Genomic DNA, 20,341 nt, shown 5'->3' on the forward strand with positions numbered 1-20,341 from the left:
TTCGTTACGCCACTGCCCCTCTTTGCTGTGAGACAACTGCAGGGATTTCTTGTGCATGTATCACATATTCAGAATGCTTCTCTCCCTTCCAGTGTTAGTTTTTCATGTAGCTTTACACAACTTTTCTTCCCTCATTTTGTGATTCAAAACAGACTCTCCTTCATGCTGAGGGTCTCTGCAGCTAAGAGATTTGACTTTAAAGTTCTCAGGGGAACACCTGCCTTTTGGCTTCTCTTCTCAGGTATACAATTCTCCTTGTTCGTTACTATTTCTCTCAACAGGTATAAATTCCTCTCTGTCTTAGAGGCTCCATCAAAAAGATTCTGACTATATGTTGATCTTTAAGGACAGGCTAAAAGGGTAATTGGAACCTGATAGGCAGCCCTCTATGTCTGTGGAGGCCATGGCATGCTCCATTTAGAGATCCCTCCCAGGCAGGGCTGTAGGCACTGTATTTGGCACTGAATTTTGTCTGAAGGGCATCATGTTTGTTGTGCCCTTTCAGCAAAGGTTTTTTTATTTTTAAGAAACAAACTCCCAAAGTGAGTGTTTGTTTTGTGAAAACATAAAAATGGCCCAACATGCAGGGAGTTTTCTTCCTGTGCTATGGGGTGATATTTTGGCTTCAGTGCCTGGGACTGCCATGCTTTGCATGGTGATTTTGGGAAGAGAGCTCTAGCAGTGTTTACCTCACCTTACAAAGGGCAGGGAAACTGTTGGAGGCAGCTTGGTCCAGTTGCCTAAGGTGTCGGCCCAGCCATGCAGAGCGTGCTACTCCTGTCCAGGGTGGTCAGGTACACCCGCTGGATAACCTGTGCTCACCCTTGGGTAGCTTGGCACCGAGCAGTCAGGCTTATCCCACAGGCAATGTATAAAGCAGCAGCACAGCACGTTCTCACAACCCCTCCAGCTGAATGACCCAAAAAGAGACTTCACACAGGCTGTACGTATAGAAAACTTGTATTCAGCACACATACAAGAGCAACGCAGTTAAATTACAAGGTGATCTCTATAGATCAATAAGAATACAACAGATAATAATAGACATTGTAAACCTAGGCATGAATCTCAATGAACAAAGCAATAATAGGCCCCACTACCTTCAACATTAATCACTGTATATACATTTGGGGAAAACACACCTTTTCCTACCCGTACTCGCATAAAATGCCCACCTGCTGTCAGCACTAGATCCTCCCTCATGTCCCACACTCAGTATAACACATGTAATTCAGGGTGTGCCCTGAGGCTGGCAGCAGCAGAAGAAAAAGTATATCACAGTACTCACAGTCTCCCACCCAGACTTATGGCCTCAGCCCCACTAGTAAAGTGCTATGTCAATCCTAGGACCTCTCTGGTAGAACCAGAGAACCCAGCAACACCACAGTGCTGACCGCCCACTCACTCATTCTCACTTGGACTTACTCCATCACATCCACCCAGTGCCTTGGCACAGGGCCCGGCTATCAGTTGGCACAGGTATGTCCGCACACACCTTCGTACACACTTGCTTCTGGCACCCTAATGCGGTGCCCTGATAACTAGCAAGTGGATGCCTTTCTGCTTTTAGATTCCCTGTGTTCCAATCTGCCCTCCACCTGCCACCCAGCACTCCAGTTGCCCTCACCCCACCGCAACCCCCAAAGTATGGTACTTTCCCTGGGGCACCTAGCCTCTCCCAGGCAGGTCACACTCCACAGGGGTCAGGGTTAAGGTGAGAGGCAGGAAAAACAAAGGCCAACAGAAAAACAAGGCAGAGACATTTAGGCCCAGATTTGTAGTATTTTTGCGCCGCATTTGCACAATTTTTTAATGAAAAAGCAGTGCAAGTGTACAAATATAAATATAATTATATTTTGTACATTTGTGCTGCTTTTGTGTCAAAAAATGGCACAAATGCGGTGCAACAAAAGTATAAATATGGGCCTTAGGCTCCAAACAGGAGGTTCACCCAGAGGTCTTCAAAACGGGGGAGGGCCAGGACCAGATGCCAGATGATCCAGTGTTGCAAAATAGTAACCAAGTAACCAATTTCAGCACCTACGGAATTGGAAAGGCGCAGTTAGGGCATGTTGGCTCGACCTGCCCCAGACAGTTCAGATTGTACACAACAAGTTATGTCCGTGCCACTGGACTGGCACACTGCAGCAGGCAATCAGCCACAGGCCAGTCTCTTATTCTGGAAGGGTGCGCGGATCCCCTCTTTGGACAGTTATCCTCCTGGGCACCCAGACTCCTCTGCTAGTGCGCTGACAGGTCCAGCTGCACTGGTCCCACGTATCTGTAGGTGGTACTCTGAGTTGCAGACATTGAGTACCTCTTTTTATACTAGGTAAATACTTTGAAGTATGGGATGGTTCAAAGGGTATTCCTTTGAACCACAGATGCCTCCCCTAGATTTCCTCCCTGTGTGCCCTGGGGTCCTGGAATGGAGATCTGTATCTTTATGGGTGCCAGGCTCTAGCTCCGGGAGACCAGGTGTCACAACCTCTCCCCCATCTATCTGATGAGAACCCAAATGGCAAGGATATGTCGTTCTGGATGCCCACGTTTTCGGCCACTTGGGGAATGCGCAGATGTGCTTGTCCCCTGGGACTAATAGAATGAACCCTAATTTATGGGGCACCAGAACCAGTCCTGGCCTAGAAATGCCCACTTCCCCAAAGTGGTACTTCTTGGGCAGTAATGACAAAACTACCATTATCAACAGTGCAGGTTTGTCATCCCGAGTTGAACAATACCAAACAGCATGAGGTTGCTTCCCTGCAATCCAATAGTGCAACCGAACTTAATAAGCCTCAGCTTCCAATATTACTATGTGGGTAGAGCAACACTCATGGGTTGTGTGAACATGCATGGGTGTTCAGCTCTTCCCGGGCACACATGCCCTGGCGCACTCACCTTCTTGCTAACGCAGGTGACACTTCGGCTACGGCTGTCAACATGGTGCTTGTGCGCCTTGGTTAGCCTTAGCCCACAGGCTCTGATCCTATTAGGAAATATTCGGGAGTGAATGCCATGTGCCCCCCCTATAGGAACCACTCCGCAAGGCTATCATCATGCACACCGAGGTCAGAGAGGCTAACTCCCATCCATATCTGTCTGTGCACAGGTATGCTAACCTTGTACCCCGGGCATCAGGGCCCCTGCCAATGCGTATGAATGGCATGTGTGCTTTCACTCCGCTTGGCAAGTGGGAAAGGGCTCTGAGACCTAGGCTCTTGGTGGACAAGAGCCAACAAAACCTACTGAAAAAATGGAAAATCTGGGGGAACCTCTGCCTATACGCGTCAGGTCTTACAGCAACCATCTCTATGACCAGATGGCCCAGTGACAGGTGGGTTGTCAGGTCAAAGGTTACAATCGCAGTGCTAGCTGTGGCATCACAGTCATAAAGTCTGCAGTTGCCATGTCTAAATGGGCCATGAAAGCCACAAATATATAAGGCAGTGTCCCCACTCTACCAAACGCTAAATGGCCCTGTTAAGTGAGTCTCTAAAAATCTAAATCTAAACAATGGGAGCCCCAAATATAGGTGTGTAGGCTGGTGGTGTCATCTGCAAATAGAGAACTAAACAACTACCCCAAGACACCTTACCTGCAAATTACACCTCTGAGTCCAACAGCAAGTAGATATAACTACCTTGAGGAAGCCAACATTCTTGATTACCAAAGCCATCCTGTTCCTACATGCATGATCAACATATATTATGCGCCAGTTCTACATTTTTTTCAATTTTCAAAATGCATGACTCAAATGTATTGACATCACGTTTAAAATCCGTAACTAAACAACCCCTTCATAGCATATTATTGAAGCACAAATACTCCTCATTAAAGCAGGGAGAGTTTTGTTTTGAGTCAGTGCTTTCACGAAGAAGCCCGAGAAAGAGCAGTTCTTGTAGCTGCTTCTTCCCATTCTGGATCCTGGTGAGCTTGGCGAGCAGTGCTTAGTCACTCAATTTTAAAATCGAGACTTATTTGTCATTATCACATTTAGGCCGAGAGTAAGAAAGAAAAGGGCAGAACATGGAGAAAGAATGGAGACGGGAAAGATAGGAAAACAATGGCAAGGGAAACGATCATTGGCAAAGCAAATAGTTCTTGCCTAAGCGAGAGCCACTGGCTTTGCCAATGTTGTTTAGCCGGATTGTACAGCAGTGTGGCTGTGCAGCAAGGCTAAAAGGAAAGTTAGACTAGACCGTGTGATCCTGGGCAGATCCCGTTATCTCTTTCGGATCTGGAGCAGTTAGAAACAATTGAATAGCATTATTAAGCTCTCTAAAAACAAGGGTGAAGGGCTAAGCTGATATTATTGGAGTAGTGCTGGGTACCAGGGGCATGAGATCTGTTCCCATGCTCAGCCTCTGTTGTGTGGTGCCTGCCTGTTTCATGTAAACAGAATCCCCCAGGGATGGGCAATCTGTGCACGGCAAGTGTTTATATTTCTGTGTATGCCCCTGCATGTGAGGCTATTTATCTGCAGCGTGTGTCTGAGCCGATGTTCATGAATGTTGTGTGTGTCTGTCAGATCGTGTTCATATGTTTGGCTGTTAATGTTTGTGTTTTACAGACATGAACATGTGAGCCAGTCTTCACGTGTGTGTGCGTGTGTATATTGATGCGTGCAATTCTCTCTCTCTGTTTGTTTGTGTTTTGGTCCTGACTGCTTATGCATGTAAATCTTTCCAGGCCTGTAAACGCGGTCTCCAGCTCTTCTTTTTTCTACAAACGCCCCTTTATGTTGTGAGGAAGGTATCTACAATCGAGCACAGTGAACAAGGTGCGCATGGTGGACAGACACACCCTCACAAAATAGATAGGACCATCAAATTAATATGAACCCACTGAAAAAGCCAAGAAAGGATGTAAGCGGTGAAAACATAGGGCCATATTTATACTTTTTGACGCACAACTGCGCCAACGCAGTTATGCGTCAAAAATGTTAACGCCGGCTAACGCCATTCCAAAGCGCCATGCGGGCGCCTTATTTATGGAATGACGTTAGCCGGCGGAGCTGACTGGTGTGCGTAAAAAAAAATGACCCACACCAGGCAGCGCCGGCGTAGGGGAAAATGGAGCTTGGGCGTCAAAAAATGGGGCAAGTCGGTCTGAGGCAAAAAATCTGCCTAAACCCGATTTGCGCCATTGTTTTTGACTCCCACCCTCCATTGACATGACTCCTGTCTTAGCAAAGACAGGAGTCATGCCCCCTTGCCCAATGGCCATGCCCAGGGGACTTATGTCCCCTGGGCATGGTCATTGGGCATAGTGGCATGTAGGGGGGCACAAATCAGGCCCCCCTATGCCACAATAAAATTTAAAAAAAAATACTTACCTGAACTTACCTTAAGTTCCCTGGGATGGGTCCCTCCATCCTTGGGCGTCCTCCTGGGGTGGGCAAGGGTGGCAGGGGGTGTCCCTGGGGGCATGGGAGGGCACCTCTGGGCTCCTTCCGAGCCCACAGGTCCCTTAACGCCTGCCCTGACCAGGCGTTAAAAAATGACGCAAAAGCGGCTGGACGTCATTTTTTTTGACCCGCCCACTCCCGTGCGCCATTTTTGCACGGGAGTTTAAATAAGGCGCATATGCCTTGGAGTCATTTTTTAGACGGGAACGCCTACCTTGCATATCATTAACGCAAGGTAGGTGTCCACGCTAAAAAATGTCGCAAACTCCAAGATCTTTGGCGCTAGATGGGTCTAACGCCAAAGTATAAATATGAAGTTAGCTTTGCTCGTTCACCCTATATCCTTCTGCTTTCACACATCCTCTCACTCTTCCTTTTTTTATGAGCACTTTGCGCCAGATCTGCAGACAGAGAAAAGGCCCATTAATAGCTAGTTAATGTTCAGTGGGACCTACTTCACCAGCCCACGGCACCCAGTAACAGAAAGCCCCCACCTCCTCTGCCCCCCCCCCCCAACCCACACACACACTCCCCATGTTAAACTGGTGAGTGCTTCCCTTGACCGAGTGCCAAGTCACTGGCCGCCATTTTATGTTGCTTGGCCTCATCACTCTTCGCGGGCCTGTCTCAGCCGGAGAGCAGCTGTGGCAGCAGACAGGCAGGCCTGACCTTGTGGTGCTTATTAGAAAACTCAGCAGATCGATAGCCGCTGGCGGGCCATGCTGCTGCTGCAGGGTGGCAAAATGCGACAGATCAATTGGAAATTACCATCAGGCACTTGTGTTCAAAATCAATGTTCCCGCAGAGGGCTGCAGGAGCCCTCCTAGGCACAGCCAGTGTAAAAATGCAGGAGGACAGGGAGGCCAACCCAAGTGCAACGGATGGGGGGCTCTGTCTAATTGTCTGCATTTTGTTTGTGCCAGTGCTTAAAAAGTGCCCTCGTATTTGGGGTGGTAATCTCGTACTTGAGCCATACTACCAGTGCCCGCTATCAGACCTGGTATTCCTCTCTTACCTGGAGTCACTGATCCAGGAGGCATAGGTAAGTTCGGCGATGGAAATATTACCAAGTAAGGTGTATGCTGAGGGTTCACCCAAAAATGAGGAATTACAAGACAAATTGGGAACACTGCGCCCAAACTTTCCTCCCCGGAGCAAGATGACGTTTTTACTGGATAATACCTCCCCGTTCTGGTTTCCTGCACCTCAGAATGTGCTCTGTGTTGCAAAATCTGTATTCTCTGCGCAAAACATCCGACATATTTTCCTAGCTAAATTATAGCGTGGGGAAGTGTGAATATTTCAAACTACTTGTATTCCCAACTCCAGTGCAAACTACCAGGTGTGCCAGAGATGGGACCAGCACAACCGGTGGAACGAGGCCCCAAATTTCACTGAAGGGAGAGCTCAAAGCAAGCAGGTTGGGAGTATGGAGGAAACGGGACTGCTGAGAATCTACAACAAAAGATGGGCGCCCCTAGTGCCGCTATCTATGAACAACGGAAATGATGATTTTAAAATTGAACATGGATTAACAGCAGTATTAGGAACAAGCATCTGCAATGCAATAGGACTCGCATTTACTTGAGTTGGAGCTATTGGCATTGTAAATGCATATCTGGACTGTTTTTTGCCACATTAATTGGTCAACCCTGCCGCATATTTTGGTGCTTTCTGCCATATAATTCCAGGGGCCCTGCATATAACTAAAGGGCTAGTCGGCCTATTGGAATATTTTTTTAAACAAGGCCCTTAAAACGCAAACTACTCCTAGGTAAAAGACATACATACTTGGCCGTTGGTACAGGTGACATTGCCCGCGGTGCAATGAATAAATATAATTGTACCCCAAGACTGTGTGCTTACTGGATCACTGTCCCTTTACTGCAGTCTGGGGAGTCGAACAAAACATCCATGATTTTTAATACACTTGAGGAGAGCCATCTCACATGATATTAATGACCCTCAGTTGGTCTTGAACTGATATATTAGTTATAAAATATTGACCTTTGTGCAGCATAATTAACTGTAAGCTCTCCTCAAGATTAGTTTTATAAATACACACACACACAGCTCACGTTTCACAGACACAAATCTAGTCAGGTTCCTGCTTTGTATTCACAGCTTGTATCATGTTATGAACATAAAACTACAATTCCCAGAATGCAAAGCAGAAACATAAACTAAATTTGTGAATCATGCATCGAACTAGGGAGCTGGACAACTCTACGAATACTACTCCAATGGCTGGTTTCCAGCTTGTAACACGTTACAAAATAAAACCACAAGTCCCAGAATGCAAAGCATAAACATAAACTCAATGAGTGAATCACGTTTTGAAATAAGGGAGCTGGACAACTCTACGAATACTACTCCAAGGGCTTGCTTCCAGCTTGGAGTCATTATAAGGTAGCACAGAGGGTTAATGTGCTTGCAACAAAGAACGTGTACTAAGCAAATCACAAAGTGCATATAATGTAAAAATGTCATTATAACTCTGGCGATTAATGTTCTTTCTGGAGAGAGAACATACTTTTGTCGAGTGGAAGCTTGGACTCATGATAAGATAGCACACAGTGTTAATGTGCCTGCTGCAAAGAATGTGTACTAGGCAGATCAAATTGCATATAATGTAAAAATGTCAAAATAACTCTGGCTATTAATTCTCTTTCTGGAGAGAGAACGGCTTTGCATTTCCGCCTCTGAGTCAAATCTCGACTATGAAGTCACTCAAGGTCTCTGCTATGTGTCCTGGTGGCCCTTTGTTTTATCCATGCTCCCTACCCCCTTCTTCTGACTCCACAGAGACCTCATTTCCCACACTAAACATAGTGACACCCACCTACTGGTTACAGTGCTTTCATCACACTTCAGGGCCTGGAAGGAAAAAGCTTTTCGATGTGACCGGAACCCCTAACAAAAAACAAATACATACATATTTCCCATGCATTATTCAAGAAGGTAATCCAGTAACCTACAGATCACGCTAAAAAAAGCCAAAAGCAAAAATGAAATGACTCTTATTAGGTAACAGTGTAAACAATGTGAGCAGTGCTCCGATACCCCCGATCAAGTTCGCACTCTCATCACTGTGAGATTCATAGCAGCCACGGAGCACAGACAAAAGAAAAAAGTAGTTTGCCCACACTGAAGTATATAGGCAATCGTGCAATTCTCCCAGTAACAGGGTCGGTGACAAAGGCAGTAACCAAACCACCCCATTGCGGGACAAATGTAAAGCATTTACCAATGACATCAAGTGATTTTTAAAAGGCTAGCCCACAAACGAATTAAAGTGATGGGCGTGAGGTAGGCATGGTTAAAGGCCCACAATACTTACAACAGGTCAAAGCGCTTGCATGCTTGACCTAAAAATGTAGGAAGACGAGGTAGAACAGTGTATGATTATCATGGTTTATTGTAGAAAAAGCATATATATATATATATATATATATATGTATATATATATATATATATAAAATACTGCACTTTCGCCTTCACTCCGGCCACTTACTTAGACGGTGAATCACAGCAGGGCAGCGTCCACTCATGTAAACATCCAAAAGTTGTAAATCTTTACGGAAACAAAGTCCCACAATGAAGAACAACTCGCCGTGATTCCAAGTAGAAAAACATACTTTATTTGACAATCTTAACACATTTCGGAGCCATTGCTCCTTGCTCACAGGTCATATCCCCTGTTGGATTATGCATACATTTAAAGACTAAGTAAACAACATCAAAAAAGGACTCAAGGACACTTGTTGAAAAATATGGCGGCCATTTTGAAGTGTGTTCTGTACAATACATTATCCAATTAAACTAAGTATCTCCTATTCACAAAACTCATTTAAGAAAATTTCAAAAAGGGAGAGGTGGAGAACCAAGAAGCCACAAGGGCTATTTACACAAAGTATATAAACCCCCCAAAAATAAAAATCATTGGCCCTCATTACAACCCAGGAGGTCAAAGACCGCCAGGGCTGTTTCGTCGGAAGCACAGCCAACAGGCTGGCGGTGCTTTCCTTGGCATTACGGCCGTGGCGGGATTCCCGCCACTTTGGTCCCGGCGGTTGTAATCCCCCAGGGCAGCGCTGCTTGCAGTGCTGCCCAGGGGATTTCGAGTCCCCACCTGCCAGCCTTTTCATGGTGGTATGAACCGCCATAAAAAGGCTGGCGGAAAGGGGAGTCGCGGGGCCCCCTTCAACGGCCCCATGGAGCTTTTCACTGTCTGACAGTGAAAAGCGCGACGGGTGCAACTGCACCCGTCGCACCGCTGCAACACCGCTGGCTCCATTTGGAGCCGGCTCCCATGTCGCGCTCGACAACCCCGCAGGGCCGGCCCAGTGGGGATCTCGAAATGGCCACTGCAGGAGTGCGGCCGCATTGGCGGCCGCGCAGCGAATACAACTTGGCGGGTGGGGCTTGCCATCCGCCAAAGTTGTAATGAGGGCCTCTGTTTGCAATAGAACCAGCTTCTTACGTGGTTATGTCAGTGTTTCGGTTCGGTTAGGTAGTCATCAGGACCATCATCAGGACCAGGTGTTGATCAAAGAGAATGCATGCAGATTTTGAATTTATAAATGAAAATAATTTGTTATTAAAATTAAAAAACATTATTATGTCTTCGACTAGCTCCATACACCAATCTGAAATTAATGATCAAGAGAACTCAGCGCCTCATTTATATTTCAGCGGAATGCCCATAGGCAGTCATTTTTAAAGCATTGGCAGAAAACAACCATCTGGGTGGTTCCTGTCAATGCTTCTGGAAGTTTGGTGCAGGACTGCATCAGCATGACGCAACCCTGCACAAAACAGTATTCTTTTCCTATTTTCACAAAGAAAATACCAAAACAGGATTTTCTTTTTGAAAAAAAAAAAAGTAATGATCTCCTCGCCATGGAGATAACTCCCATGGCGAGGAGATCTCCTCCTAGATATGCATGTCTACCCATCCTAATTGAGCGGGTGGACATTTATAGCCATTTCTAAGATGACACTTAGGGGCAGATTTATGAAAAGTGGCGCAACACCTAGTGCAGCGCCTCCGTTCTTGCGACCCTTAGTGGCCCCCTACTGCCACCATGTGTGCGCCGTATTTAATATGCAGCGCACCATGGTTGTAGTTAGGGAACTAGCGTCAGAATTTTTTACACTAGTTCGGCGCCTTGCAGGATTAGCATAAAAAAGTCTGATGCTAATCCTGCAAAGCACCCAGAGGCCCATTGGAACCAATAGGAGCCTCCTTTTAACACCTGCTCTGAGCAGGCGTTAAAAGTGCCAAAAAATGACACAAAGAAATCTCTTAGATTTCATTGTGCCATATTTTCACCCCTCCTAACCGGAGAATGCCTCCTTTGCATACATTATGCCTGGCGCCGGGATAATGTAGCGCAAAGTGTTACAAAGTGGAGCAATGCATGCATTGCGCCCCTTTGTAGATATGGTGCGGTGATTTTGGCCTTGTTGGGCCACATTAGCACAAAAAAAATGATGCTAATGTGGTGCAAGGAGGTGCTATGGGCTCTTAAATATGCTCCTTAGTCCGTTGGGCCATCAGAGAGGTTTGGCTGTGGTGGTGATGGAGTTGTCACCGCCGTACTCGAAAAGACTGTCTGCCCGCATTCAAATCTGGTGGTTGGACCTTCATGATGGCAGCATCTATACTCCATTGCCGTTGTGATGGAGTATTCATACCACCAACATATAAATCATGCCCTTAATCCTAACATGTTTAAACAGAAGCTGGAATAAAGTAAACAAGGGTTTGGACTAATTATGGGACAAGAAAGGGTAGATAGTGCAACATACAATATGATTAATTAAAGCACAATTATCCAGCCCTTTCTTTTCTGCATAAGTTACTTTTAATCACATCCCTAATTTACTTTACTCTATTTTGGCATTTTGAATCACTAGCCCTCATGGGTATTGATACAGAAGGGAGCCCAACGCTTTGAAAATACAGAGGTTTCTCAACAAGTTAAACTATGCACATTCATCAAATATTATTCAACAGTTTATTCAGCAAAAACGAATAATTCTGTCTTGCATGTAAGCACAGTAAATCCATCTACTTGCCAGAGTAAAATAGTGTATATCAAACGTACGCACAAACACCTATATATACACACACTTTTTAAAATTAAAGGTGCTTCTCTTTTATTCTGCACAACACAGCTGTGTTTGTTATGAAATGTACCTCAGGCAATCAAGCGTCTAGTTTGTTCTCATCCCTTTCCAACAGGAAACAGCACAGTAGAGTCATACCTACTTGTACATGTCTCACTTTCAGGCACCTTAAGGTTCAAGGCATCAGAATTTAAAAAGAGATAAAAATGGTTGGCATTTTTCTCCATTCTAAGGGCCAGAGGCTTGGCCTTTGCGATTAACAAATAGCACATTTTAGTGATTCACTATTTGGTAATAATAAACACCCATGTCCTAATGGATCTTTGACACATTTTGCAATTCCCAGTGGGGACATTAATATTCATGAAGTAGGTCTCAGTTTACCACAAACTGGGAATCGCTAAATTCACAGGGATGGTGACCTGCTAAGGTCAGCAGCCCACCATGTCTGTGATTGCTTTTCAATAAAGCATTTTTTTTAAATGCAGCCCGTTTCCCTTCAAGGAAAACAGAATGCATTTAAAAAATAAAAATGAAAAGTTTCTTTTCATTTTTTAGGAGTACACAATGGTCCGTGGGTCAACTGCCTGCTCCTAAAACATGATTCCATCAACATTCACAAAAGGGAAGAGGGAAGAGGTCACTTGGGGACCCATTTGTAAATGGGTTACCACCAAATCAGAGTTGGTGGTAAGACGCAAATGTTTTGCGACTGCGTTTCAGTCATAAAACATTCACACATACCACTGCAAGATGATATTAGGAGGGGGCGCCCTAAACACACCCCTCCTGACACTAAATCGCAAACCTTATTTGCGTTTCGGAAATAGATTACCGAATCACAAATGGGGCTTGGTACATGCTCCATGGGTCAACTGCCTGCTCTTAAAACATGTTTTCATCAACATTCACAAAGGGGAAAGGGTTCCTTGGGGGCCCGTTTCCATTTGCAAATGGGTTACCACCAACTCGGAGTTTATTGATGTGATTCATTACTAGAGCAATCAGTAAAATCTTAAGTGACCAGTTAACTTTTGCAAGTGTTGGGAGCTGTATTACACTACATTACCAGATTTATAAAGGTATCCGAAACCGGGCTTCCCAGAGCTAGAGCGAAGACCAGTAGGTTACAAGCATCATTACTGAGGAAAAGGGTATGTTTTCTAGTTGCTTACGAAAGCGCCACCAGTTGTTTTCACTTCTCAGGTTAACTTAGAGTGAATTCCACAGCCCCGGGGCTAAATAAGCGAAGGAACAACCACCACCACTGGATCTTTTATCCTGGACATGACAAGAAGGTCCAAGGAAGTGCATCTAAGGGACTTACTGAGTTGGTATGAGGCAATCAAATGATAGAGAATTTTAGGGTCCTGTTTATTTTTGGCACGATGCACCAGGCAAAGGACCTTAAACTGAATTCTGCTGCTTATAGGTAGCCAGTGCAGCGTTTGAAGAGCTTCCCTTGCTGAATGACATTTTGGAATTCCCAGAAGAATCCGAGCAGCAGCATTTTGAATTACTTGCAGTTTCCTAATAACCACTTTCAGGCTTCCTAAATAGATTGAATTCCCATAGTCCAGACGCAACAGTATAAACCCCTAGAACACAATTCTTCTGGCTTCCAATAGGAGCTATTTCAACTTTTTATGAAAGGCTCTCAGAAGGCCAAAACAGGTGTCAGTTATGCTATTCACCTGAGAGGCCATGGAAAGCTTCTGATCTAAAGTAAAGCCCGGACGTTTTACTTCAGTTTTTGGTACAGGATGATCACCTAGTGCCAAGGGCCAGCTGATTTGTTGCCAAAGTAATGAATTGTTACCGACCACCATTACCTCCGTTTTCTGTCAGTTCAACTTGAAGCAGCTTTCTCCCATCCATTTTGCTACCTCTGTCAAACAGCTATTAAGAATAGTAGAGGCAGTCGCAATATCATGAGACAGTGTGACAATCAGCTGGGTATCTTCAGCATATGAGACCATACAGAAGCCAAATGCCCCAATGATGTCGGACAATGGTCGTAGATAAATATTAAAGAGTATAGGGCTTAATGATGAGCCCTGCTGTACTCCACACTTCAGTTGATAACTGGAGCAGTAACAAGACCCCTCACTAATTTGAAAACTCCTCTCTAAGGAAAGAGGCCAACCATCTTAGAGACCGTCTAGAGATCCCTATGCCAAGTAATACTATAATACTTTGTGAGAGACTGTGTCAAAGGCAGTGCTCAAATCAAGAAGGATGAGAGCTGCCGATCCCCCTAAGTCAAGAATCTGTTTAGGATCCTCTGTTGCCCTCAAAAGTGCAGTTTCTGTACTATAATCTGCCCAGAAGCCTGTCTGAGTCGGGTGGAGAATATGATTGGTTTCCCAAAAATTGGACAACTTGCTGTTAATTATCTTTTCCACAATCTTACTTGGCCCTGGAAGAAGGGATATTGGTCTATAGTTCTCCACAGCTGAGGGATCTAAAGAAGGTTTCTTTAGCAGGGGGCAGATAACTGAGTGTTTCCAGCCATTCAGAACTTGCCCACTCTTCAGTGATAGATTATATAGATCTGTCAAAGCAGTCAGAATAGCATTACCGCCCTTCTATAGGGTGTGTATAGGGGCAGGGTCTAACGGTGAACCTGACGTGATTGACCTTGCTGTTATAGCTACTTCCTCTTTATTTATTGGAGGGAAGCTGGCTAGGCTTACTCCATGGAAGTTAGATCCTGATACCTCATAATGGTGAGTCACAGCCCGGGATGACTTTGAGTCATAAATACTATTCACTTTCCTGAGAAAGTACCTTGCCAGTGACTCACAGCGTTTTTCTGAGGGTGGCAAACCTCCCTCAGAAGAGTTGACTTTCAAAAAGGTTTTCACAATACAATAGATTTCTTTAGTTGTATTAGGGGAAGTGCTAATCCTATTGGCAAGGTCATTTATCTGTGCTTTATGAATGGCGGGTTGATATTCCTTCACCAGAGCTTTGTATCTAAGGTTCTCTGCTTCCTTATAGCTCCTTCTCTGTCTCCCTTTCTGTGCCTTACACTCCTTTTTTTGTACTTTCAGTACTGTAGAGAACAAGCTCGACTTATCCATGGGTTTAGCTCTTTTATATGTTTCACTTAGTGCCTTGATGACCCAAGCCTTTAACATCTTATAGCACAGTGAAACATCCTTCTCTTCCAGCGCCTCCATTCCAGGACGCAGGGTAGTGCACTGTAGAGCATGTATCCAGCTGGCTGGGTTTTATTTAGACCACTGACGTGATTTAAAAAATGCACCCAAATTAGATGCCACTGCTGACAGAATCGCAATGTTGAATGGAATCACATAATGGTCTGTCCAAACTGTTTGTACAGGGAGCCCAACTCCAATGTTATCCATATTAGAAAAAAATGGTCCAAGAATATGTCCCTTATTAAGGGTTGGTGAGCTCACTAACTGAGTTAGCTGAAATACCAACATGTCCTGTAGGAAGGTAGAAACTACCTGAGATGTGGCATCTTTCAAGTGCATGTTTAAGTCACCCAACAAGGTGAAATTAGCTGATTGGAGACCAGGTGTTGTTAATATCTCAGGTATAGCCTTTACAAAGTCTGCTATAGGGCCAGAAGGAAGGTAGATCAACACCCTATTAAACGTGAAGGTCTGAGATAGTTTGATTGAAAATAATAGGTTATCACAACCAGGAATTATATTGGGAGTGAAATAACATTCCAACATTTGTTTAGTAATAATGGCAAATTCTACCTCAATTTTCCTGGTGCGGCCGCATCCTGTAATCTGATAGCCGGTGGGCAAGTTAACAGCAAAGTCTGGCGTGCTACCCTCCCTAACCGACATTTCTGTAAGAAAAACGAGGGCCCATATTTATACTTTTTGACGCAAACCAGCGCCGGTGCTGGTTTGTGTCCAAAAATTTACCGCCGGCTAACGCCATTCCTACGCACCATGTGGGCGCCTTATTTAAGGATTGACGTTAGCCGGCGCTACGGGCTGGTCAGAGTAAAAAAAATGACTCAAACCAGGCAGCGCCGGTGTAGGGGAAAATGGGGGTTGTGCGTCAAACAATGGTGTAAGTCAGGTTTGAGTAAAAAATCATGGCTCAAACCGGACTTGCGCCATTTTTTGACACACAACCCGCATTGAAATGACTCCTGCCTTAGCAAAGACAGGAGTAATGCCCCCTTGCCCGATGGCTATGCCCAGGGAACTTCTGTGCCCTGGGCATGGCCATTGGGCACAGTGGCATGTAGGGGGCCCCAAATTAGGCCCCCCATGCCACTTTAAAAAGTAAAAAAATAATACTTACCTCAACTTACCTGTACTTACCTGGGATGGGTCCCCCCATCCATGGGTGTCCTCCTGGGGTGGGCGAGGGTGGCAGGGGGTGTCCCTGGGGGCAGGGAAGGGCACCTCTGGACTGCTTCCATGGTCTGAGACAATGGAAGTGAGCCCACAGGTCCCTTAACGACTGCCCTCACCCAGGCGTTAAAAAACGGCGCACATCAGGCTGTGTGACATTTTTTAAGGCCCGCCCCCTCCTGTGCGTCAAAATGACGCAGGAGTATAAATAAGGCATACAGGCCTTAAAGTCATTTTTTGGACGTGAACGCCTACCTTGCATGTCATTAACGCAAGGCGGTTTCCCACATCCAAAAAATGACGCACATGGAGGTTTTTTTACGTCCGCGGGGTCAGGCGTCATAGTTTAAATATGGGGCAAGGTTTGCTCTGAATGTGCGTCAAAATGTTTGACGCACATTCGGTGCAAACAGAGTATAAATATGCCCCCGTATCTGGAGAGGAGTCTTCTAGCAGCATAAACAGACCCACTTGTGTTTAGGAAGCGACCTACAATTCACTAAAAACATTTGACAACCAACATTGGCCATTGATTGTACATTCAATGGATTATCAACACGAGACGGGGATGGTCCGCCTTCCCAAAGAATGTCATTAATTACAGAGATTTTAAAACACACAAGGGACAACCCAGAGGTACTAAGGGACCAGGGGCAAGTATTTTATGAAGAAACAAGGGGCCCCTTAGATATAAGGACTATAGATTTAAATACCACATAGAATCTCAATGAAGTCTATGGAAAACATGCAATAAACCAGTATATTTTTTCCAAACGAAAGTAAGATAACAGAATAGTGGGAAAACAAAAACGTGTTGTAAATCATAAATCATAATTGCTGAGGCATAACCCATGTGACAGAAAGCACAGTTAAAGTCACTATTTTACAGTACTCTTGCTCATGTCAAAACATATATTATTGCACAGAGTTCAAATACTAAGGGCCTGATTACAACTTTGGCGGAGGGGGTTAATCCGTCCCAAATGTGACGGATATCTTGCCCGCCGTATTACGAGTCCATTATATCCTATGGAACTCGTAATACGGCGGGGGGGATATCCGTCACATTTGGGACGGATTAAGCCCCTCCACCAAAGTTGTAATCAGGCCCATAACATCAATGACGTTTCAATCCCTTATTTGATTGTTGGGATCATTATCACGACATAAAGATTATGCCTGAAATGCACATAAGTAGTCACTGACTATATAACCAAGACCTGTTAAAAGCAAGGAAAGAAAAAAAAGGAGAAAAGAAAAAGATTAGGAGAGAAAAAAGAAAAAAGGAATAGATTAAATATTGCTACATGTCAAAAATATAATATAAATGTGCTGCCACTCCATGCGTCAAATGCGGGAAAGATTGGCCATGTAGGGTCTCATGCTGCACCAACACTCGGATCAAGATGATAACTGAAGCTAGTGAACCACTGAATGTGTCCTAGAACAGTAAGGAATGAGGATCAATGTATAAAATCACCAGTGTCACAAAAATTGTGAGCCCAAACAATGCTTACACAAACCAATCACTTTTTGTTCTGTGGGTACACCAATGCAAGGGCATATGCCATGAAGCTGTGAAGTCATTCAATGCTTAAGCAAACTAATCACTCAGTGAGTAGCACAGCAGAAGGGTTCTAATGGTACAACCCACCAGAATAAACCTTTGTAGACACATCTGTCAATTAAGAAGTCCCCAATAAATCAACCGTAGTTATGATCCTCAATCAAATCCCTCATTGGGCAATTAGCAGTAATTACTGGAACCCGAAAAAAACAAATTACTACCAAATTATCAGTAATAGAGCCAATTTTGCAGCATGCAAGTTACCAACTGACCTTAGGGCAAAACAAGTTACCGGATGTCCCCATCGGAACCAACATGGTCTAGAAAATAGTGGGGCAAACCAATTATTAAATGCAATAAAATCAGAATTTTATAACCTATGTTACCGGTTATATCACCTAACCAGCATAAGGTGTACGTATGTGCAAGCATGCAAGCGAATTATTGGCAAAGAAAGCCTGCAGCAAAAAGCAGCCATGCGTCGTGCTCCCAGTGTTTGTAGGCCAGGAACTGCCTTTAAGTAAGAATGGCAGCCATTTTGAGGAGAATGTGAATAAAAAGGTAGGAAAACATGGCAGCTATCTTGGAAAGGAAGTTTCCTCTATACCCTGTCAAACCAGTTACTAATTGTAATGGAATCGGCATTAGATAGCCAAATTATACCAACGATATCTCTCACCTAGAAAATATACAATACTCAAATACTGGCCAGTGCTTAATCCAATTTTTTATTCACATTTCCTCAAAATGGCAGCCACTCTAACTTAACTGGCCTGCCTGGTTTATGATCTCTGGGCAAGCTGTGGTGTCTACTTTAGGCACCAGGCATTCTTTTCCTTTGCATGCTGGCACATGTGTACACTTGTATATTTTTTAGGTGAGAGATAACTACACAGACAGAACATTTTTAACTTAAATATTTACCAACAATTTTATTAAAAATCACAAGCTTCCTTCTCATCAGGGGAGAAGTGAATCGGCCTCTCATATCACACATCCCCAGCTCGCAGCAACTCCACCCCATGAGCGATTTTCTTTGAATCTCTCGTTTCCCAAATTAAGCATTATAGGATCAGGGAGAAAGCAAGGGGGTTAATTAGAAATTCCTCATTAATAATGAAAAGGCATTTCTGCTCCTGTTTACCAATGAAACACACGGATGGGTGAGCAGGCTACACATGGATGTTAATTAGGGGTAGCAAGTGGTAGTGTTAACACTGAGTTTATTAATGAATATTCATGTATTTTGAGCGCAGACTTTGCGTAGCAAATGTATTAACTTAGACAAAAATAATGCACACATTTGATGTTGCGCCCACGTCAGTGGCCACCAATGTCCACGAAGTGTACTTATTAATGGCTTATTAATATAAAATGTTGAGCTTATGTTTGATTGGTGTAGTAATATGTCATAATAATGGTTATGTATTATGTATTAGCTTTATTAATGGTAGGCCTTAACTTAGCAAGGTCTTGGGCCTTGTTGCATAGCCTCATGTCAAACATGCGTTTTCCACTGTACTGACCATGTGCTTGTAGCTGAGGTTAGTTCTCATGAGAAACTGCTTGCTAGAAGATACTGTACTTGCTAGTGAAACAATGTATATTGTAGTATGTGTAAGACTGACCTTCCCAGGAGAAGACAATGGATGCACTGACTGGAGTATAATTTGCAACAATATTGATACCTGATGAGCAGAACGATGGGAGCGGGAGAAGGGGAGCCAATCGTCAACATGTGAACCATATAGTTGAAGAAATAGTAGATTTAGGGTTTTATTTTCATTGGACTAAATGTAAACATGCGATTCGTTGACCAATGAGGACGTGGGAAGTAGTTTTAGGAAATCTAACTTAGCTGGACTGCACCGGGAGGAGAGTAGCCATTCCGCGCCATTCTCCCTTTCTTTCTGAGCATTGAGTTATTATTCTGTACTACATGAAGAGACTTTGCTTATTCTGAACTTTGATGCTGAATCCTGATGTCTTGCCGAACGAACTGATGTCCTTTTGACGAAGACTGCCAAAGCTTGCTGAACCATATTGAAGACAGGTATAAAATGCCGTTACTGATTACTATGTCTATTTGTTTTGTTTCTAGGTACCAACTGCTATTTTGACAGAGCCATAGTTAGATGTTTTTCCAGATTTTTGTGACTAAATTGTTTTGCATGAAGTCCAAGCATGCTGCTCTAATCTGATGCTAGTTAGGGTTCTCACTGATGAAGTTAGCTACATTGAATAATAGTTGATTTCTTCTCTTCGCTGAATCTAAATGTATATTATTTCTTTAGTGCCGTTATTCTTGCTATTAATTTGTACTGTCACCTTATAATGTGCAGTAGCTCAAGCGTTGATTAGATTGTGAGTTTTTTGCCGCTTTGGTCAGCCAGTATTGTTTCTGTATGTTTAACATTTGATTTTGAGACTAAGTTACGTGACATTAGCATTGTTAATATAGGGAAAAAAACATTCTAGCCTTTACATAAAGGTGTGGTTATTCATGACCGCAAGGTCATGGCGAGTGGAAATGACTGACTCCTATTGATTATTGATGTCAATGATTGTTATTTGCTATTGATTTGTATTGGTATGGGGATACATGGTGGTAACAACTGGAAGGGCAGTCAAAAGGGCCATCGGCCTATACGTGTCTCCCTTGTAAGTTTATTTAATAAGGTCTGACGCACTAACAGCAGTAACACTGCCCCCTTGGCTTGCCCTTTGGTACCTCTGGCACCGCTCTTTTTATCACTGGATCACTGGCCACTATTCCTGGCCTCAGGAGTCTTACAGGCAGTGACTCGAACAAAACAACATGTTTCTGATTATTTACTGTACTTTGCAGTAGTTTATCTCTGCCCAGCCCCCCAA

Source organism: Pleurodeles waltl, chromosome 4_2 (genome assembly GCF_031143425.1).
Source record: "Pleurodeles waltl isolate 20211129_DDA chromosome 4_2, aPleWal1.hap1.20221129, whole genome shotgun sequence".
NCBI lineage: Eukaryota > Metazoa > Chordata > Amphibia > Caudata > Salamandridae > Pleurodeles > Pleurodeles waltl.